A 23,512-nucleotide genomic window follows, 5' to 3' on the forward strand; every position below is an offset into this window, starting at 1 on the left:
TTTGAGTCCAGACCAGTCAAAAAGCAAGTTCACAGCCACCCAGGGCTATATAATGAGAACCTGTCTCAAAAGACAAAAAAACTAAAAACAACCTCAGGCTTGCATTACTATAATATACATTAAATCTGAATTATGTAGGTAGCCAGGCGGTGGTGGCGCAAGCCTTTAATCCCAGCACTTGGGAGGCAGAAGCAGGTGGTTCTCTGAGTTCAAGGCCAGCCTGGTCTGTGAGTTCCAGGATAACCTGGTCTACAAAACAAGTTCCAGGACAGCCAGGACTATTACACAGAGAAACCCTGGAGAAAAAAAAAAAGCAACACCCCCCCTCCAAAAAACAAAACCAAAAAAACCAGAATAAATAAATCTAAAAATATTTTAAGTAAATTAATAATTAATTAAATTAAAAAAAGAATATTTTGGAGATCAGCTAGGTAGGGTAAAGGTGTTTGACACCAAGCTTGACAACTTCACCTGATCCCCCAGCACCCACATGATGGAAAATAAAACAACTTCTACAAGCTATCCTCTGGCCTCTACACACCTACCGCGTACACAAACATACACACACACATAAATGTCAGAAAAAAAAAATTTAATTTTAAAAATACTTGCAACTAGCCACAGTAGCCCACACCAATAACTCCCAACATGTGAGAGAACAAAGCAGGGAGATTCTGTGTTTGGGCCAACTTGGTCTACAATAGAAACAATGTCTCCAAAAACAACTCATAACACTTAAAGTGGATGAAGCAGGAGGATTGTGGGCTCAAACCCAGCCTGGGCTACATAGTGAGATTCTGTTTCAAAACAGAAAAGTATTTATAAAATATAAAATAGTCTTAATCCAGTCACCCACCCTGGAACACTGTATCTTTAGGGTAAATGAACATATGACATATACTGTGATTTCCAGAAGCAGACAGAGGCCATCTACTCTTTCCTCCCCCAGGAGTATTGGCTTCAGGAAGTCAGATGTATGACTTGCTATTGTGCTTAATCAGATTCTGTGGAAAAATGAGTATGCTAAAAGGTGTGGGAAGAGGAAGAGGTTGGAGAAACCAAACTTGAGTCCTCTGGAAAAGCAGCAAGCAAGCTAGCTCTCGCTCTCCCCACCCCCCCACCCCCACCCCACCCCGTTTGTTTTTGAGACAGGGTTTCTCTGTGTAACAGCCCTGACCATCCTAGAACTCACTCTGTAGACCAGGCTGGCCTCCAACGCACAGAGATCTACCCACCTCTGCCTCCTGAGTGCTGGGATTGAAGTTCTGCACCACCACTGCCCAGCTGCAACAAGCTCTCTTAACCACTGAGCCACCTCTTGAGGCCCTGCTTGTTTCCTTTTTCTTCAAAACTTATTTATTGGCCTCGAGGTGGTGGAGCACGCCTTTAATACCAGCACTTGGTAGCCAGAGGCAGGTAGATCTCAGTGAGTTTGAGGATAGCCGGGTCTACAAAGCAAGTTCCAGGACAGCCAGGACTATATTAAACAGAGAAACCCAACCAACCAACCAACCAAACAAAATTTATTTATTATTTATCTTAGGGCTGCTGTGCTAGCACATACCTTTATTACCAGCACTCAGGAAACAGAGGTAGATGGAGCTCTGTAAGTTCTTGGCAAGACTGGTCTATATATTAAGTTCCAGGGCAGCCAGGGCTACACAGAGAAACTCTATCTTGAAAAACCAAAAAAAAAATAAAAAAATAAAAATTTAAAAACAAAACAAAAAACAACAACAACAAAAAAAACCAACAGATTTTATGTGTGTGAGTGTTTGCCTGCATGTATATGTATGTGTGTCACAGGCATGCTTACTACTAAGGAAGATCAAAAAAGGGCTTTGGATCCCCTGGAACTGAGTTACAGATGGCTGTAAACCATCATCTGGGTGCTGAGAATCCAACCCAGGTCCTCTGTAAAAGCAGTAACTGCTCTTAAGCACTGAATCATTTCTCCATCTCCCAATCTACAGCTTTTATTAGATATCTCATAATTTATACAAAATAAAAAGGGGCAAATAACAAGTATCAATTATCAGAAAGATGCCAGACATCATTCAGATCACACTACTGAGCACATTCAAGGACAGCCAAGGCTACATAGGAAAACCCTGTCTTAGAAAACAAATAAATAGCAACAACAACAACAAAAAAAGTCAAAGGCCTTGCCTAAAGTCACATTAGGGAGGATCTTAGGGTCTATTTGGAAGATTTCTTCCTCAAGCCCAGGTTTCTACTGTTGAGGGTACTGCTATCACTGTCCAAGGTAATGATGCTCATGCCATAAATCCTGCCTGTCTTGCCCAACAGCAGCAGCCCTCACCGGGTAGGCAGACCTAATCTCTGAGAAGTCATGACTCAACCCCACAGTCTCACCAAGCCCTATACAGATTTCTCCCTTAAAAACTCTCCTTGTAACAAGTGCCAGCGTTTGCAAACTTAGCTCACATGGTACATATGTTTTATTCCTTCATTTGGCAAAAATGATATGGTGCTTTTAATCCTATAACAGAAAGAAACAATATTTTCTGCTCAGGCAGAGGATAAAACAGGTTGAGTTGGAGTAGAACAGCCTGGGGGTGTTATCTCATTGTTTAAACACTTGCCTAGTATTTTACAAAAGGGAGAAAAGGAACAGAGAGGACACTAGAGAGGCAGAGGAGAGATACCAGGAAAGACAGACTGGAATCTTTTACTCACAAGATCAAGAAGGAATTCCAGGACCATTCCAAAGCCTACAGGTATTCCAAAGCCTCACCAGGTATCTGCAATCACAGAGCAAAGCCTTCAGCCTCTTCCTCTGCCCCCTTTCCTACATGCTCATCTACCCTTCACAGAACCCAACAAAGTACAATAGGTCACACATCTATCTCTCTATATGAACCCAATAATCCTGAAGAAAGACAGAAAGAGACAGAGAAAACGTCATACAATTTCCCCAGGGACACAGCGGCCCAGGGTCAGGAACAGAAGTTACTAAGGTAAGCTGATCTCAGAGAAAAACATTCATAACCAGAACAAACCTGGTTTTGGGGTTTTGTTTTTTTGCTGCTGTTGTTGTTGCTTTTTGTTTTTTTGAGACAGGGTTGCTCTGTGTAACAACCACGGCAGCCCTGGAACTTACTTTGTAGACCAGGATGGCCTCGAACTCACAGAGACTCACCTGTCTCTGCCTCCCAAGTGCTGGGATTAAAGGTGTGTTCCATCATGCCCAGCACAAATCTGTTTTTTAAAGAAAACTACGTATGCCTTTAGTCCCAGCACTCAGGAGGCAGAGACAGGAACTCAGTGAGTTCAAGGCCAGCCTGGTCTACAGAGCAAGTTCCAGGACAGGCACCAAAACTACATGGAAAAACCCTCTCTCGAAAAACAACAACAACAACAAAAAATGGGGCTAAGGGTGTACCTCAGTGGTAGGGTATATGCTTAATTAACATGTACACAGTTCTGGGTTCAATTCCCCTCCAACATCAAACCAGAAAAAAAAGTTTCTGTTCAAGGCCTCTTGCCTACTTCCATATCTAGAGAACCATAATCTAGCATTTAACATCTTCAGTGAGTTTTAGCATCCATAAAAATCAAAATAATTAAATAAATAGATTTAAACGTGCAATTTCATCCACAAATAAATCAATCCTATGTGTTACGGAAGATTTGAAACACATCTGTGAAAGCCCAGGGGAGGGTCCAACCTCCTGTGATCACGCACTCAGCCACCCTGGGAAGCAGCAGACCTACTTCTCCCAATACAGCCTCAGATCTGCTACAAGGCTCAGGCCCACTAGGGCTTCACAAGAATGTTTATCAAGAAGCAGGGTGTGGTGGCGCACGCCTTTGATCCCACAACTCAGAAGGCAGAGACAAGTGGATCTCTGTGAGTTCTAAGTCAGCCTGGTCTACATAGTGTATTCCAGGACAACCAGGACTATGTAGAGACTCTGTCTCAACAAAACAAAAGGGAATGTTTATCAAGATACGTGGGGCTGGAAATGTAATAACACTCTTGCTTAGCATGGGCAAGGCCCTGGATCTGAATCCTCAGCACCTCAAAAACAAAAATTAAAACATGGCATAAACTTAAAAAAAAACAAAAACAAAAACAAAAAAAACTGGGCAGTGGTGATGCACGTTTTTAATCCCAGCACTCAGGAGGCAGAGGCAGGTAGATCTCTGTGAGTTCGAGGCCAGCCTGGTCTACAGAGTGAGTTCCAGGACAGCCACAGCTACACAGAGAAACACTGTACTGAAAAACAAAAACAAACAAACAAACAAACAAACAAACATGGCATAAACTAAGTGTGATGTTATACTTGAAGGCAGGAGTCTTTCAAGTTCAAGGCCAGCCTGTACTACAAAGTAAGACCCTACCCCCGCCCCCGCCCCCCAAAAAAAGAAAGCACAACAAAATATCCCGAGTGCAGAGCCAGGGTCAAAGTATAAGCATCATCTTCCAGAACCCTCCTCAACAGCAACACAGCATGGTGAGACAAGTCTAGCCCCACAACACCCCGTTACTACAGCAGCCCAGACACAGAGGCCACAGAGCGGCTGACACTGAAGGAGGGCACAGCCCACAATAGACCCTATTATCCCTGGAACCCCATGACAGGATGGAAGAGGGTAGGCCAGGACATTCCTCCACCCCCACACACCACAGAGGGAAAGGGCACTGGCAGCCTGGGGCACTAGGGGCCTAAACAGGAAGAAAGTCATTTTCTTCTTCAGCTGTTAAGATCAGAGAGAACCCCCTCCTCTTAAAAAAAAAAAAAAAAAAAGAATTAGAAAGGTGACCTGAGGTGCAATCAATTAAATCAGGAAAACTAGATGGCCTATAGAGGAGGCCTTTCTACTCAGTAATGCCCAAATAGAAGGAAAAGAATAACTAAGGCCTTTGGGAATACAAGTTACCCGGCAAGCCCTGTCTGTTCAAGAATGACAATGAGACAGAACAATCAACTTCTGCTAAAGATTTCCTCCTGTCCCAAGGATTTCAGTCATTTTCTCCTTTTTTTTTTCTTTTTTTTTTTGAGTCAGTGTCATGTTGTAACCCTAACCCAATCAAACTACGACAGAAATCAGAGCTTCAGATCGGCTGCAGGTCTACACAGAGTGGCATCCTCAGTGCTGCATGCAGGTCTACACAGAGTGGCATCTTCAGTGCTGCATGCAGGTCTACAGGGACTGGCATCCTCACTCAGTGCTGCTTGCGGGTCTACACGGAGTGGCATCCTCAGTGCTGCATGCAGGTAGGTCTACACGGACCGGCATACTCAGTGCTGCATGCAGGTCTACACGGACTGGCATACTCATTCAGTGCTGCATGTAGGTCTACATGGACCAGCATACTCAGTGCTGCATGCAGGTCTACACGGACTGGCATCCTCACTCAGTGCTGCATGCATGTCTACAGGGACTGGCATCCTCAGTGCTGCATGCATGTCTACAGGGACTGGCATACTCAGTGCTGCATGCATGTCTACACAGACTGGCATACTCAGTGCTGCACGCATGTCTACATAGACTGGCATACTCAGTGCTGCACGCATGTCTACACGGACCGGCATACTCAGTGCTGCATGCAGGTCTACACGGACTGGCATATTCATTCAGTGCTGCATGCAGGTCTACATGGACCGGCATCCTCAGTGCTGCATGCAGGTCTACATGGACCAGCATACTCAGTGCTGCATGCAGGTCTACACGGACCGGCATACTCAGTGCTGCATGCAGGTCTACAGGACTGGCATACTCAGTGCTGCATGCAGGTCTACACAGACTGGCATACTCAGTGCTGCATGCATGTCTACACGGACTGGCATACTCAGTGCTGCATGCATGTCTACACGGACTGGCATACTCATTCAGTGCTGCATGTAGGCCTACACTGTTTAACCTACTGGCAAAATATTGTTATCTTCTGCAGGTAAGCAGAGGAAACAGCTGAGAGCATTAAACCTAGTGCAGGAAAGGGTGAGACAGAAATCCTACTGTTATCTGTTTGTGACTTTAATGAATTCTATTTTTAGATCTTTAATAAAGAGCTTCTCTTCTTTTCTCCTACCAAATTTTCCCATTCAGGCAATTCAATCTTTCCAACACCGCTCAAAGATCTAAAAATACAAGACACTTACAATCGACTTTATTTTTCCCTATCCAGAACCTAGCCCTGCTCAAGAGGTGCTCAATAGGCTGGACTCTACTATAAAGCACAGTATTTAGCAAGGCTACCTGAGCAAGTGGCACATTTGATGCAAAGCTGATAGCCCAGCTCAAGGAAGAGAGTATACACAGACCATTTATAGTGAAGAAAAGGATGTTTTATGTAAATATTCCATAGTAGATTAGTGTCCAAAAAATGGATGATGTCCAAATTTTAAAAATGCCATTTAGAATTTGATTATTTTCATAAAGGCAGTGGTGGCACACGCCTTTAATCCTAGCTCTCAGGAGGCAGAGGTAAGTGTATCTCTGTAAATTCAAGGCCATTCTGATCTACAGAACTAGTTCCAGGACAGACCAGAGAAACCCGGTCTTGAAAAACAGGGAAATCAATAAATAAATAAATAAATAAATAAGAATTTGACTATTTCCTGCATTTTTCTTGACAAAATTTTGCTGGAGACCAGGGGTGAGGACTCACCTGAAATCCTAGAATTTAAAGATTTCTCTATTTTTAATAACTTTTATGGGGAGGGGAATGTGCACATAAGTGCAAATGCCAGGCTAAAGGTATTGGATTCACTGGAACTGGAATTTTTTTGTTTGTTTTTTGAGACAGGGTTTCTCTGTGTAGCTTTGTGCCATTTCTGGAACTCGACCAGGCTGGCCTCGAACTCACAGAGATCCGCCTGGCTCTGCCTCCCGAGTGCTGGGATTAAATGCGTACGCCACCACTGCCCGGGAGTGGAACTGGAATTGTAAGTTGTTCTGAGCTGCCTGATGTGGGTGCTGGGAATCAAACTGTCCTCTGGAAAATCAGTACAAATTCTTAACTACTGAGTCATTTCTCCAGCCCTTGTAATCCCAGAATTTGGAAGACCAAGGTAAGTTAAGTTACAGGTTGCCTGGGCTGTAGAGAGACTTGGAAGCTAGACCTGGGAACTTACCAGGATCTTGTCTCAAAATATAATTTAAAGAGGCTGGGTATCCCAGTGGTAAATCTCTTGCCTAGCATGCTCAAGCCCTGGCTCAATCCCCAGTAATACACGTGCAAACTAGCTGGAGAACCAATCCAGCCTTAGAGAATAATCTGAGTTAATTAAGAGAGGTATTTATGACAACCGATGCAGAACTTCATCTCTACCATAGAAAATTACAATCATTTTCATTGTTTTTTGTTTCTTAATTTTAATTTTTATTTTATGTGTAAGGGTGTTTTGCCTGCATGTATGTCTGTACACCACACGCATTCCTGTTGCCTGCGGAGGCCATGAGTTGGATCCTCTAGAACTGAAGTTCTGGATAGTTGTGAGCAACTGTGTGAATAATAGAAACCAAACTTGGATGTTCTGAAAGAGTAGCATGTACTCTTAACTGCTGAGCCATTTTTCCAGCACCCCCACTTTGGAATCTTCTTAAGCAATCCCCTATGTACCCTTGGGATGCCTGAGGGGAAGATATTACCAGGGATAAAACAGAAGATAACCAGAACACTTGCAAAATCAAAGGAGTAATGTCTTCAAACCTCATTATTTTGAAACCCATACTATTTATATTAACCTAAGAAAATTACCTTCTTTTGTTTTGTTTTTCAAGACAGGGTTTCTCTATGTAGCCCTGACTGCCCTAGAACTCATTCTATAGACCAGACTGGCCTCAAACTCAAGAGATCCACCTGTGTCTGCCTCCTGAGTACTGGGATTAAAGAAAGGCGTTCGTAACCACTGCCCAACAAAAATTCTTTAAAAATTTCAGGACTGGGCTGGAGAGATGGCTCAGAGGTTAAGAGTACTGGCTGCTCTTCCAGAGGACCTGAGTTCAATTCCCAGCAACGACGTGGTGGTTCACAACCACCTATAGTAAAACCTGGTGCCCTCTTCTGGAGTGCAGGGACACACGCAGGCAGAACACCGTATACATAATAAATAAATAAATCTTTTTAAAAAAATTTTTTTTCAGGACCAATGTGATGGTACACTCCTTTAATCCTAAAGCTTGAGAGTTTCAGGCCAGCATGGTCTATACAGAGTTCCAACCCACCCAGGGCTGCATGAGACCCTGTCTCATAATAAAAAAGAAATAAACAAAAAAAATCAATTGTTCCAAAACATATATACCAATCAGTAAAAAGAATTCTGTAAGGGGAGTTTGGTGTAGACGTCCACATTTAGGTACAAAATAACATCAGCAGCAATGAAGAGAAAATGCCAAAAAAGGCAACCAAATTGGGCACTGGCCACTGCTTCTCCGAATATGACACACCCTTTCCAAGTGTTTCACTTGCCCTTGAGCTCCCCTCTAACTGGCACACTCCCCAAGGGCTGTGACTGTCTCAAAAAAAGAAAAGAAAGAAAGAAATCTGTGGCAGCACATACCCTTAAAGATGGGGGGAGCATTTGGACTTGGTCCACAAAAATTACAAACCCTTGGGCCCTTGGACCAGCCCTGGATAAAGGCCCTACAACACTCCGGATGATCTGAGCCTGATTCCCCAGGACCCACATGGTGAGAGGAGAATGCAGCTCAGGGAAACAGTGCTGCTCGCCTGACACACTTGAGACCCTTGGCTCCACCCCAGAAGCCACTGAATAAATAAAGGTGCGCATGACAGAGCCCTCTCCTCACTGCTGCTGCCTCCCAGTGGAATGGTCAGTCGTGTTGCCAAGAAGCTCACTCTCCTTCCTCTCTCCTTTGCAGAATTTTTTCTTTTCAAGTGTCTTACCTCACCTTCCAGTGCCAGCCAGCTTTGGAAGCTTTATCTTCCTGGAGAGCAGAGGCCCTGCTGGAACAGAAAAGAAGAATACTGGTGAGCACCCAAACTGAAATAGAATTACACCATACTAACCAACACTGAAGGAGTGGACAATGTCACTTCAGTCTGCTGCCCATCTCACCCATTAGTCACCTGCTTGTCAAAAGACCACTGTAAGGAAATGAAATGTTTTATGCAGTCCATTCAAGACCAAAACTTATGAAGTTTCAGATAGCAAAGATGTAAAATTAATTCCAACATCTACTTTTTTCTTTGTAGGTGTACAGTGCAGATAGATGTTGGGGGAAGTGCTGTGCTGTGCTGTGCTGTGCTGTGCTAAGCTGTGCATGTGCAGCCAGTCAGCACCCCTGAGTGCCATTTCTCAGGAGATGCTTGCCTTGTTTTTGGAGACAGGATCTTTCACTCAGACATGAGGCCTGACAGTTACTCTAGGTTATGGCCAGTGAGCTTCAGGGACCCACCTGTCTCTCCCTTCTGGACATTAGGATTTGTAAAGCCCTTACCACCGTAACCAGCTGTTGACGGAGGCCAGGGATCAAACTCGGGCCTCACGCTTATACAGCAAGTACATTATTAACTGAGCTACCTCCCCAGTCCTTATGCTTTGTTTTGATTTTCTGAAACAGGGTCTCCTGTTGCCCAGACCACTCTTGAACTCAAATCCTCCTGCCTCTACCTTCCAAGGGCTGAGATTGTAAGTGTGTGGCACCATTCCCAGTTTTGTTTTGTTTTTCTCAGTGCCCGCACCCCACTTTGACTTTTTGAGACAAGGTCTTTCTATGTATCCCTGGCTAGCCTGGAACTCTCTATGTAGACCAGGCTGGCCTTGAACACACATAGATCTGCCTGTCTCTGCCTCCCAAGATTGAAGGTGTACACCACCATGCTCAGCTCTGAGTTTTTTGAAACAGGTTTTCATATAGCCCAGGCTGGCCTCTAACTCAGCTACGTAGCTGAGGCTGGCCTTAAACTTCTAATCCTAATGCCTCCACCTCACAAGTGTTGGGAATATTTTGGACAACAGTGTTCATTTTTCATTTAGGGTTTCTTTTTTCCTATTTTTATATTTATTTATGTGTATGAATGTTTGACTGCATGTATGTATATATGTATGTACACTGTATGTGTGCCTAGTGTCAGCAAAGGTCAGAAGGATCAGATCCCCTAGAACTGAAGTTATGGATGACTGTGAGCCACCATGTGGTTTCTGGGAGCCTAACTAGGATCTTCTGCAAGAACAGTAAGTGCATGCTGCCATCTCAGCTCCATCGTTTTGATGATGTGTGCATGTGCATCTGTGTCTAAGACTCAGGTTGGCATCATCCCTGGTTTATGTAGTCCTGGGGATTGAACCCCCAGGGCTTTATGCATGCCTAGCAATAAGAATTCTCCAAACTGGGCTACATCATCAGCCTCCCTATGATTATTTTAAAAACCATGAGTCTAGTGGGAATGATCTTCTGGATACTTTTCTTTTTCTTCCTTTTTTTGGGGGACTGTTTCTGAACAAGGTCTCAGTTGGTAACCTAGGGTAACCTGGAATTCACTAAGTAGCTCAGGTTTGTCTTAAACTTTAGGGCAATTCTCCTACTTTAGCCTTCCCAGTACTGAGATTACAGGCTTGAGCAACTACACCTGACTCGAGTTTTGTTTTTGTTTCTTAAGTTTTTTTTTTTTCCCCCCGGGACAGGGTTTCTCTGTGTAGCTTTGTGCCTTTCCTGGATCTCGCTCTGTAGACCAGGTTGGCCTCGAACTCACAAAGATCCGCCTGCCTCTGCCTCCCAAGTGCTGGGATTAAAGGCATGCACCACCACCGCCCGGCTATTTTTATTTTTTATATTTATTTTTATTTATATTTATGTGTACAGGTGTTTTGCTTTGTTATGTGTATGGGTGTTTTACATATATATATAAAACTTGTCTGTTCCCAAGTTTGTAGTACCCATGAAGGCTAGAAGAAGGCAATGGATCATATGGAACTAGAGTTCTAAATGGTTGTTAGCTGCCATGTGAATGCTAGGAACTGATCCTGGTTTCCCCACTGCTCTTAACGATTGAGCCATCTTTCCAGTCTCTTCAATTGAGCTTGGGTTTGTTGCTGCTGTTGTTCTGTTTGGATAGGGTCTCACTACATAGTCCTGACTGGCCTGAAGCTTTCTATGTAAACCATGCTGGCTTAGAATTCTCAGGGATCCACCTACCTCTGCCTCCAAAGTGCTAGGATTAAAAGCATGTGCCTACTCCTGGCTCCAGTTGAGCTATTTCTTTAAAAAAAAGGTTTATTTTGTTTTGCTGGTGGTGGCACATGCCTTTAATCCCAGCAGTTAGGAGGCAGAGGCAAGTGGATTTCTGTGAGTTCGAGGCCACCTTCATCTACAAAGCAAGTTCCAGGATAGCCAGAGCTGTTACACAGAGAAATCCTGTCTCTAAAACAAAAAAGGGGAGAGGGTTTACATTTGCTTGGGAAGGAGATACCACAGTTTATGTGGAGGTCAGAGGACAATTTGTGGGAGTCAGTTTTTCCTTCCACCATGTGGGTCTTTGGGGATAAACTTAGGTTGTCCAGTTTGATGGCAAGTATCTAACTGCTGAACCATTTCACAGACCTTTTCAGCTATACCTTCTTAGTCTAATTGTTTCTTAAAGTATTGATTCTGTCCAAGCTGGAAATGTAGCTGTTTGTTGAGTGCTTACTGAACATGTGCGAGCCCCACGGTTTGATCCCCAGCACTTATGAACTGAGTGTGGCAGTGCACACCTGCAATCCTAGCACTTGGGAGATGCAAGCAAGAGGATCAGGAGTTGAAGGTCACCTTCTGTTACTTAGCAAGTTTGGTCCTCCAACAGTGAGTTTGAGGATACATGACCCTGACTCATTCATAGATAGATAGATAGACAGATAGATAGATAGCCTGGGATACACAACCCTGACTCATTCATTCATAGATAGATAGATAGATAGATAGATAGATAGATAGATAGATCAATCAATCGATTGATCGATAGACAGACAGATCGATAGATCGATAGACAGATAGATAGACAGACAGACAGCCTGAGATACACAACCCTGACTCAGTCATAGATAGATAGACAGATAGCCTGGGATACATGATCCTGGCTCATTCATTCATAGATAGATAGATAGATAGATAGATAGATAGACAGACAGACAGGGATACACGACCTTGACTCATTCATGGATAGATAAATAGCCTGAGATACACGACCCTAACTCATTCACACATAGATAGATAGATAGACAGACAGATAGACAGACAGACAGACAGACACAGGCATATATGCATATATATTTATTTATGTGTATATGTATCTAGGGTAAAAATATAAATCAGTGGTAAGGTATCTCTAGAAGAAAGAACTGACTCCACAAAGTTGTCCTCTGGCCTCCATGCATGCCATGACACATGCATGCCCCCACAAACACATCATACACACACACAATTTAAAAATAGACACACGGGGACTGGAGAGATAGCTAAGGGGTTAAGAGCACTGGCTGCTTTTCCAGAGGACCCAGGTTCAATTCCCAGCACCCAAATTGCAGTTCACAACTGTAACTCCAGTTCCAGGGGAACTGACACCCTCACACACATACATATAGGCAAAACACCAATGCACATAAAAATAAATCTTTTTAAAAAATACACACACACACACACACACACACACACACACACGTATGTATACATATGCATAAAAATTTAAATCAAAATTCCAGCATATTAGCACACGCCTATCATCCTAGCACTGGAAAAGCAAAGGTAGAAAGCCAGGCCTACACAGTGAGTTCCAGACCAGCCAGGGCTACAAACAAACAAAAAAACAAATAAAAGAAAATGTGAGTCAGATGAAGTCAATATATTGCTCAAGTTTTATACAAACCGACTTCACAGAATGACTTTGTCATCGTTGCTATCTGTAGTTCCTAAGCCTGGGCCACTGCAGCCCATCCATCTCGCCACCCAAGGCCCAAATCAAAAAAAAAAAAAAAGAAAGAAAGAAGGAAAAAAATTGCTTAGTTATCAAACCCAAGCAACAGAAAAATAGGAAACACTATTCATTAAAGCTAAATTAGGCCCTCTAGCTAGTGCAATTTTGTAAACTACTCTAAATCTCTATTTATAGAAACTGCTATTTGAGCAGTATTAGTAGTGATCAGAGTAAAAGAGATGGACGCTTAGTGGAAGAGTGAGCATGTGACTCTGTGGAGAACTGCTTGCTTTGTTCCACTGGCTACCTGGGGATCTTCACTGGTTGGCTTTGGTTTTGGTGGGACGTTGTCTACATTTTGAGACAGTGCCTTACTATGTAGCACAGGCTGCCTCTGATTTAAGTCTCAGCCTGAAAGCTGGAATTACAGTACCATTACACCCAACCTAGGAAGACTGTTTGAATACCCTAAAGTATGGGCTTACAAGGACCTAGTATGACATGACAGCAGGACAATCACCTTACTCCCAGCCTGCAGTGTTGACAATGTAACAGGAGCAAAGAGAGAAAAGGATCTAATGAGAAAGGCTTGAGCTAGGTATAGTGGCACACGCCTTTAATCCCAGCACTAGGGAAGCAGAGGCAGAGGCGGGTGGCTCTCTATGAGTTCGAGGCCAGCCCAGTCTACAGAACAAGTTTCAGGACAGCCAGGGTTACAAAGTGAGACTGTCTCAAAAAACAAAAACAAACAAAAAAATGTCTTAGAGCCGAGTGTGGTGGCACACACCTTTAGTTCCAGCAGTCAGTCGGGAAGCAGAGGCAGGTGGATCTCTAAGGCTATATAGAGAAACCCTGTCTCAAGAAAAGAAAAAAACAAAAGAAAAAAAGGCTTAAAAATGGTGGCAAAGATACAGAAATGTTCTTAAGTGGAAAGAGGTGAAAAGGCGGGGAAATCCTGAACCAACACACAGCACACACTAAGAACACCCTACCTGCATTTACTCCTACTTCAAGGTCCTTTGAGGTTCAATTCTCTTTCAAGTCCTCTTGCTCTTCGATGCTCAGACAAGGTCTCTAGTTAATCTGACACTCTGGAGGTTTGTAACCCACACGCAATCACAATCTTCAACTACTCAAGTCTAAATGGCAGATAAGGAAACAAAGTTCCCATAACTGACTTCCTATCTAAGCTAGGCCTTGCTCTTGTTTTCTCTTTTGTTGTTGTTGTTGTTGTTTTGTTGTTGTTGTTTTTCAAGATAAGGTTTCTCTGTGTTGCTTTGCGCCTTTCCTGGAACTCACTTTGTAGACCAGGCTGGCCTCAAACTCACAGAGATCGCCTGCCTCTGCCTCCCAGTGTTGGGATTAAAGGCATGTGCCACTGCCGCCCCAGCTGCCCTTATTTTCAACACTTCTCCCCTTTTTTTCTCCTGTAAGGCAGTCTCACTCACCATATATATTGCCCAAACTGGCCTGGAATTTCCCAGCCTCCCAGGACAGAAAGTGCTAAGATTACAGGCATGCACCACTATGCACAGCTAAGTCGTCTTCTTCTTTTTTTTTTTGTTTTTTGAGACAGGGTTTCTCTGTGTAGCTTTGGTGCCCGTCCTGGATCTCACTCTGTAGACCAGGCTGGCCTCGAACTCACAGAGATGGCTCTGCCTTCTGAGTGCTGGGATTAAAGGCGTGTGCCACCACCGCCGGCCTCGTTTTTTTTTTTTTAACCTTTCATAAAATGGGTCTGTTGCCACTTGCAATTACATTATGTTAACTGAAGCCTTCATCAAGAAAGCTGGGCGATGGCTGTACACACCATTAATACTAGCACTTGGGAGGCAGAGGCAGGAGGATCTCTACATTCAAGGCCAACCTGTCTACAGATTGAGTTCCAGGACAGCCAGGGTTATACAGAGAAAGCCTGTCTCAAAAAACCATTAAAAAAAAAAAAAGATTTTTGTCTGAAAAAACCCAACTGAGGGATGAGAGGCAGCTATGTAGTTGGGGATACAGTTCAGTGGTTAAGTCCTTGCCTAGTATCCTTCCAGTTACAAAGGTACAAGAGTTCTTTGTGGCCAAAGTGATCACTCTTGTATTCCAAGTCTCTGCTTGGTCACTGCCTGACCTTTCCACTCAACAGGTCCCATACACTTACAAAAGCGCTACCTTGAACCTTGTTTCTCTCGACCTCGCTCTTACTACTGACTTGTTCAAGTCCACCATCTCCCCACAGAACCAAAGCAATGACTAATGCTTCTTTTCTCAAGGTTTATTTATGTCTATGGATGTTTGTACGTCTGCACACCAGAACAGGGAATCAGATTCCATAAGGCTACAGTTACAGCTGTGAGCTGCCACATGGGTGCTGGGAATTGAACTTAGGATCTCTGGAAAAACAGCCAATGCTCTTAACTGCTGAGCCATCTCTCCAGCTCTGACTAATAGAATCTCTGAGTTCAAGGCTAGCCTGGTCTACAGATGAGTCCTGGAAAGCCAGGGCTACACAGAGAAACCCTGTATCAAAAAAACAAACAAACAAACAAAAAAGCTGGGTGGTGGTGGTGCACACCTTTAATCCCAGTACTTGGGAGGCAGAGGCAGGCGGATCTCAGTGAGTTCCAGGATTGTTACACAGAGAAACCCTGTCTCAAAAAACCAAAAAAAAAAAAAAAAAAAAAAAAAAAAGAGAGAGAGAAATTGATCACATCACAGCTGTACTCCAAGACCTTCAGGGCTCCCAATTCCTCTAAGCTCCTCTATGCAGCAATCTGCTCCAACCCAACCCTCCAGAACCCTCGTGAGTGTCAAGTCTTTTGTCTGTACTTGTATCTCTCCTACCACAGACACTGACCTTCCTACCACTGCTTTCACCAGACTAACACTTCTTGAAGGTCTAGCTCAAGTTTGTTCTCCAACCAGGTCCTAGGGTGCTGTGGGATGCTCTGTATGCTGTGACTGTGTTGCTCTGATTGGTTGATAGATAAAACGCTGATTGGCCAGTAGCCAGGCAGGAAGTATAGGTGGGATAAACAGACAAGGAGAATTCTGGGAAGTGGAAGGCTGAGTCAGTAGACATTCGCCCACCACCCAGGGAGCATCATGTAAAGCACACAGGTAAAGTCACGGAACACATGGCAACATATAGGTTAACAGAAATGGGCTGAGTTTAAATGTAAGAGCTAGTTAGTGGTAAGCCTGAGCTAATGCTGAGCAGTTTTAATTAATATAAGCCTCTGTATATTTACTTGGGTCTGAGCAGCTGTGGACTGGGCAGGACACAGGAAAGCTTCAGCTACACTAGGGCCTAAGCCCTTGGCTTATTTCAACATGGTGACAGAACAACTAGCATAGGGCTTGAAAAGCTGTGTTTGTTTGTTTGTTTGTTTGTTTGTTTTTAAGGCAGGGTCTCATTGTGTAGCTGTGGCTGGCCTGGAACTCTATGGAGACCAGGCTCTGAAATTAAAGGCATGCACTACCACACCCAGCCAGGATTTTTTAATTATGTATCTGTGTCTGCACATGCAGAGGTACCTACAGAAGCTAGGAAGCTGCAACTCCCTAGAGCTGGAGTTAGACCATTGGGAGCCACTCCACATGGGTGCTGGAAACTGAACTTAGGTCCTTCACAAGAATGGCAAGTGCTTTTTTAAGTTATTTTTATTTTATGTGTATGGGTATTTTGCCTGAATATACCATGTGTATGTCTAGTGTCTAGAAAGGCCAGAAAGGGACATTGGATCCCGTCTGTAACACCAGTTCCAGGGTTGTGAGCCACCATATGGGTACTGGAAATGAAATCAGGGTCCTCTGAAGAACAATAGGAGCCCTTAACCACTAAACCACCTTTCTAGCTTCCCCCAACAAGATTTTATTTCTGTGGGCCAAACATGGTGGCAAATACCTTTAATTCCAGCATGGGGGGAGGGGCAGAGACAGGCAGATCTCTGAGTTTGAGACCAGCTTGTTTTACATAGTAAGCTCCAGGCCAACAAAGGATACATAGTGAGACCCTGTCTCAATCACCTCAAAAAAAATTTTTTTATTTCTACTGTGTATGCCTATAATCTCAGCATTTTTAGAGATGGAGAAAGGAAGAACAAGAGTTCAAAGCCTTGGGCTATCCAGTAAATTCAAGTGTAACCTGGGCTACACTAAGACCTTATCTCAACTAAGTCCTGGATTCTAAGAACGGCCCATTACATGTTCCTCAAGTTCCATGTAAGGCCCTATCACTTCTATTATCACTCTGTCCTACATCCAGACCACAAGACATGCCAGCTCAGTAGTCACCAGAGAAGACTCAACTGAGCGCCCCTTATCAGTGTAATAAAACAAATGCAGATGGAGTCAAACATTCAGCCTGGGTTTAAATCTTGATTCTAACCAAGTATGGTAGTGCATACCTGTTAACAACAGCATCTGGGAGGCTGAGGCAAGAGGATCAGAGATTTGAGGCAAGCCTGGGCTAGATAGTAAGACTCTCAGAAAGAATGATGATACAGGGCCAGCAAGATAGCTCCACAGGTGAAGATGTTTGCGTTTGCGTCCGAGCCTGACCGGGGCCTACATGGTGGGAAGAGAGAACAACTCCCACAAGTTTTCTTTTAACCTTCCCAAACACGCACACAAGCACTCACAAAATAAATACAATTAAAAGTGTTTCATGCTGGGCGTGATGACACACTTCTTTTTTTCCTTTTTTTTTTTTCCGAGACAGGGTTTCTCTGTGTAGTTTTGGTGCCTTTCCTGGAGCTCGGGGTTTCTCTGTGTAGTTTTGGTGCCTTTCCTGGAGCTCGCGCTGTTGACCAGGCTGGCCTCGAACTCACAGAGATCCGCCTGCCTCTGCCTCCCGAGTGCTGGGATTAAAGGAGTGCACCACCACTGCCCGGCGATGGCACACTTCCTTAATCCCAGCACTCAGAAGGCTGAGGCAGGAGGCATGTCACAAGTTCAATGTTATCCTGATACAAAGAGTTCTAGACCAGCCTGGGCTACGTAGGGATATCAATGCACCAAAAACCAAATGAAAAACAAAAAACAACTGAGGATCTAACTATTATACAACCCAGCAGTTGTATTCTGGGCATTTAGCTCAGAAAAATAAACAAAGATCTCTGTATGCAAATTTTTATTTTATAATGAGCCAGAACTAGAAAAAAAACACAGGTGTCCTCAAATTGGCTGTATACCTGAGGGTGGCCTTGAACATCTGATCATACCGCTTGTATTTCCAGAGTGCTGGGATTGGAGGCATGAGTCCAGATTCAGATGTTCTTGAAATTAAAAAATTATAGAATGAGTCGGGCACAGTGGCACATACCTTTGAATTAGTACTGGGAAGCAGAGACAAGTGGATCTCTATGAGTGAGGCCAGCCGAGTCTAATTCCAGAACAGCCAGGACTGTTATACTGAGAAACTCTGCCACAAAAACCACAAAAAAAGAAAGAAAAAAAAAAAGATCATCTGGGCATGGTGGTGTACTCCTGTGGTACTAGCATTCATGAGGTGAAAGCAAGAGAATCAGAAGTTCAAGGCCATCTTCAGCTACACAGGGAGTTTGAGGCCAGCCTAAACTACAGGAAACTTTCTCTCAAAAGAATAAAAAAAAGCTCAGCAGTTAAGCTCATTTGTTGCTCTTCCAAAGGACCTGAGTTCAGATCCCAGCACCCACATGGGAGCTGTAAACTGTCTGTAAATCCAGCTCCAGAGCATCAACACCTCTTTTTCAGGCATCCATATACCCACAAGCCATACACACAGACACACATGCATACAAAAAAATAAAAGTAAGTAAATAGAGAAAGCAAAACAAAAAATCCTATGTACACGGTAAGGTGTGGAGTGTGACCTGTTCTTTCTTCTGTGAGTCAATTTCCTCAACTAGCACAAAGATTTCAGGGAGCTGGAGTGATGGCTCTGTGGATTAGAATGTGTGCTCCAAGTAAGAACTCCAGAAATAACAGTATTGGGGGGGAGGGGCAGACAGGCAGATTCCAGAACTAACCAGCCAGCTACTGCTAGTTTAGGTGAAATACAAGCCTCAAGTTTAGTGAGAGACCGTGGTGAGTAATAGAGAAAACCATTCTCCTCTGGCTTCCATATGTATAAGTGCCCTCACATAATGCACACAAAGCAGAATGCAAGGCCCTCAACTGCAAAAGGTATCAGTCCATCTCATCAGTGGCCCAGGAAGCAGGAGAAACTACCTACATCTGCAGGTAAAAGACTAAGCACAGCGGGGTGGCGCACACCTTTCGTCCCAGCACTGGGGGCGGGGTGTTAGGCAGAGCCAGGCCAATCTCTGTGAGTTCCAGGCCAGCCTAGTCTACAGAGCAAGAGATCCAGGACAGGCACCAAAAACTACACAGAGAAACCCTGTCTCGAAACACCCCCCCCCCCCAAAAAAAAAAAAGAACATGCTAAGGAAGCAGAGGCAGGAGGTCTCTGAGTTCAAGGTCAGCCTGGTTACAGAATTCCAAGACAACCAGGGCTAACATAATTAGTCCCTGTCTTGGAGGAGGAAAAAAAAAAGGAAATACAATGTTCCATGTTCAAGTAGGAGATAGGGGAGGTATGTTTAGTTGGAAACGGTCTTACAACATAGTCCAGGCTGCCCTATAACTCCCAATCTTAGGGTCTTCTCCTGTCTCAGACTCCTTGAATCCTAGGATTTACAGATACCACACTCCACCAAGCTAGAAGTTTTTTAACAATCAAATGCTAGATCTCTCCTTTCCTATCAAAGTAAACTCCCTCTAATTCCTCCAAACCCCATCATTCTTAATACCTAACAGACCAGCAAATCTGTCTGTCAGTCATCCATTCAGCCGTCAAGAGTTTTAAAGGTAAGTATGGTGGCTCAGGCCTTGTCCCTGAACTTAGGAGGTAGAGGCAGAAGGCTCACTAGTTCAGTGTTAGCTAGCCTCACTACATAATGGGTTTAAAACACCTTGGGCTTCAGAAGACCCTGTCTCAACAACAAAAGGTTTGGAGGTTTGTTTTGGGGATTCAGACTTAAGGCTCCACCCACAATATGCAAAATCTCTACAACTGAGCCATACCCCCATCTCCAAAAAAGGTGGCTTTAGCTCCTTGGTCACACTTAGACTTCTGGCCTGCACATTCCTGAACTCAGGCTCCCTCCCCCATAGGCTCGCCACTCCCTGTGTACTACCTTTTCAGTCTCCCCCTCAAATGGCTCTTCCTCCCTCCTCTCAGTGGCTTACTTCACTACCAGAGGTCCTGACATCTCTCTCTGCCACTCCCTAAGTGCCACCAACATATCTTTCTAAACACAGGTCTGGATTATGCCACTCAAATGATTAAAAGCATTCCCAGGCTCCTGTACCCTCTAAAGTTGGAGCTCCTATGTGCAAAGACTGCCCAGAGCTCCCACCTGTCTAACTGGAAGACTCCCAGGTACTATTTTAGACACTCGTGTACATGTAGTTCCGGGTGTACAAGCCTTTATGTCCCCCAGCTAATTCTTGCTGACCCTGAAGGCAACAGCTCGGGAATTCTCTCTTCAGGCTATCATGTAAGCACATTCTGTAGGTAGCAGCTACTAGTCATAGGTTCTGATTCTCATTCACCAAATCCCAAAATAAGTTCTTAAGGGTAAAACAAGATGCATTACTTGGGTCTCCAAGGCCTACCCAGAAGTTGTCAGGTAGTAAAGCAAAACATTTGCTAAATGAATGCATTTTGCCAAATCAGTTTTTTGTTTTGTTTTGCTTTTTAAGAACAGTGAGGACTTGTCCCGCTGACACTCTCAACAGAGGCAAATTTCATGTTCCCACCGGGTGCTCGTCTGCATAGTGCTACTCACTCCCACCTTCTTCACACAGGACCCCACAGGCCTTGCCATGAACTCCCTAGTGAAACCTGATTTCTTCACCAGTCTCTATGTCCTGTAAGCATGCAGGCTAGGCTATGTCCCTGACTTCAAGGCAAAAAGAATTTTAATTCTTCATATTCAAACCATCGATTCCTACTCCTCCATAACCCGTTACTGTGGAATTCTTTTTCAGAACTGAAACATTCTAAAAGTATGTTTCTGACCATTAAGAACAATATAAGCTGATATAATTCCAACACCCCATCTCGATCACTCTGCAAAACATCTGGAAGCACATCCAACTCTATCCGGAGTTATGTCCTATAAACATCACCCTCACTTCACGAGTCTGGCTTCCACGCCAGGAACAACTTCTACTCGCTTATTTAGGGAAACAGCAGGCTGGACTCTTAAGTTAGACCTCCAGGCTATAAAGGTACTAGCCCCAGACTAGGTGGACCAGTCAAAAACATCGTCTTCACCATGAAAACTAATCCTGATGTAATTCAACTTAAAAGCTTCTCAAATTGTAGAGATTAAAAGATGTATTTTTAATTGCCCGTTGAGTTTGTCAATAAATGAACTTGGAATTATGGCAAAAGGACTTGAGTCGACACGGTGTTTCCTCTGGGAACATTTTCCAAATATGCTCGCAAATGAACCTGGTCTTCCAAATACCCACTGCAAAGGTAGTAAAGGAGGCTTCCAAAGAGGCGCAACTGAGGGGGAGGAAAGAACCCAAAGACGCGGAGCAGCTCAAAGCAAGAGGCGGGGGCGGCGCCCTTCCCAGCCTCTGGCAGGAGCCCCACAGCGGAGATGCCGCCTAACTGGGCCGCGACCCCCCCTGGAAATCCGGAGGCAGCCCGCAGGCCGCACACACCCGCGGCCGATGCGCAGGCCCCGCGTTCCCGGGAGCGCGGGCCGGGGCTGAGGCCTGGCCCGTCGCCGCGGCGCGCAGCTCCGGCCTCGCCGCCCAACGCTTCGAGCCTTCATCCACCGGACAGAGAGCCGAGGGGAGGCTCCGCCCGGGCGGCGGCGGCGCCGCCTCCTCACCCGCAAGGACGTCCGTGGCCGTGTCCCCGCCCCGGGCCGAAAGGGAGCAGCAGCAGGTGTTCCGCGGAAGGCTCGGCTGGAGGCAGCGGTGATCACGGCCCCAGCAGGCAAGCACACGGTGGCGGAGCCGGGCGGCGCACTCACCCGGCGCCACGGGCAGGCCGCGGCAGGTGTTCGCTCCTCCGGGCCCAGGGACACCACTGCCGCTCCCCGGGGACTCCGCGCGAAGCTGCCGCCGCTGCCGCCCCCGAGCCCCAGGAGCGCGAGCGCCGCGCCGCAGCCTCCGCGCGATCACGTACCGAGCGGTGAGAGGGCGCCGAGCGCGAGGGCGGGGCGCGCGGCCGGAGCCTAGCAACCGCCTGACACGCGAGTGCCGCAGCCAATCCCGCGGCCGGCCCCGAGCGGCGCCGACTGGCCTTCAGCGCGCGGCCCGCTTCTGCCTGCGTCGCTCACCCCGCAGCGCGCCGCACCCGCGCACAGGCCCCGCCCCGTCCCGCACCTCTCTGCCCATTGGCCTGTCACGCCCCCGCCCCCGAAGGCCACGCCCTCAAGTAGAGGCCCCGCCCCCGAAGTCGCGAGTGGGTCCCGGGACACGCCTTAGCCAGTCCGGGTGGCTGGAAGCCCTTGGTAGTTGGTGTGGGGGAGGGGCACCTTTCCCAACTTCTAAAGAATAAACCGAGGTATGGACAGGCCGGCGAACCGGTCCGGCCACAGCAGGCCGCCAGTCAACTGCCCCCTAATTTTCTTCGAGCAAAAATCAAGAGGTGTCTAAACCATTCAAACACTCAGGAAGCGCCCTCCGAACTGCAAAGGAAGAGGCCTTGTTACCCTACCCTTAACATGAATGGAGAAACTAGGGCCAGATCCGGGTGGGTGGGCAGGAAGGTAACCCATTTTTTAGTGCTTGGCATACAACAGGCCTCCCCTCCCCCTCCTTGGAAAGCTAAAATCCAATGCCTCCTCTGGCGCTCAAAATAGCTCTGACCCGCTAGCACAGGTCACTCACCCCCGGTGGCCCACATTCTTTAGATGGGTGGTTACTGCTAGAATCTGCCCTCCCTTTATGGAGGGTCCTAAAGTAACTCAGAGGTTGCCAGAGGTCCCAAACTCCAGAGACTGGAAACTTGACCAAGTTACTAAATCCGACAGTGTGTGATGGCTGTGGAAATGGAAAGTGTGGTGGACTCTGCACCCATCCTAACTCCCCACTGCTAGAATGAATCCGTTCCTCCCTGGCCTACGGCCAGGCTGGAGTTTCAGACACACGCTGTTATCAGCAAGCACGTTCTGAATACAGACCCGGCGGCTACTTTGCCTGGGATTCCTGCCTAAATGCCAAGCAGTTCTCTTCAGAAGTGTCAGGAGAAACAATTTTCAGAAAAACCAGGAAGGAATGTGCTACCTCAAATACCTGCTTGCAATTAAGTGACTAGGTCATAGAGGCTAGGAAAGAAAAAGGAACTAAAACCCAGGAGAGTGACCTCAAATCATCCCTTAGATATTAAGCTGAAGAGTTAAGGGCTTCTCAAATTCTGGCTCTAAGACTGTACTATTTTAAAAAGGCTAAGAACGAGCTGGTCATGGGGGCTCATATCTGTAATCTCAGCAGAGGCGTGAGGATTGCTGCAAATTGAAAGCCACTCAAGGGTTGCATAACCAGTTTCCAGGCCAACTTGGGCTACAGAGTAATACCTTGTCTCTAAAACTAATCAAGGGGCTGAAAGATGACTTAGACAGTAGA

The 23,512-nt window shown here is 45.5% G+C and overlaps 1 protein-coding gene across 5 annotated transcripts in view; it reads right to left on the reverse strand.

Moving 5' to 3' along the window:
• Positions 1–21,999, reverse strand: part of Dag1 (dystroglycan 1) — a 67,168-nt gene extending 45,169 nt beyond the window's left edge. Inside the window, exons 1-2 of one of the 5 annotated variants that reach the window (XM_059268638.1) lie at positions 21,916–21,999; positions 8,887–8,938 (exon numbers count right to left, since the gene is read on the reverse strand). The gene's annotated coding sequence lies outside the window, so the exon portion shown is untranslated. Of the gene's footprint in view, positions 1–8,881; positions 8,939–21,771 lie in introns of all 5 variants that reach the window. The other 4 variants (XM_059268636.1, XM_059268637.1, XM_059268635.1 and 1 more) reach the window with 4 other exon arrangements.
• Between the last annotated feature and the right edge of the window lie 1,513 nt (positions 22,000–23,512).

Source organism: Peromyscus eremicus, chromosome 7 (assembly GCF_949786415.1).
Source record: "Peromyscus eremicus chromosome 7, PerEre_H2_v1, whole genome shotgun sequence".
NCBI classification, from domain to species: domain Eukaryota; kingdom Metazoa; phylum Chordata; class Mammalia; order Rodentia; family Cricetidae; genus Peromyscus; species Peromyscus eremicus.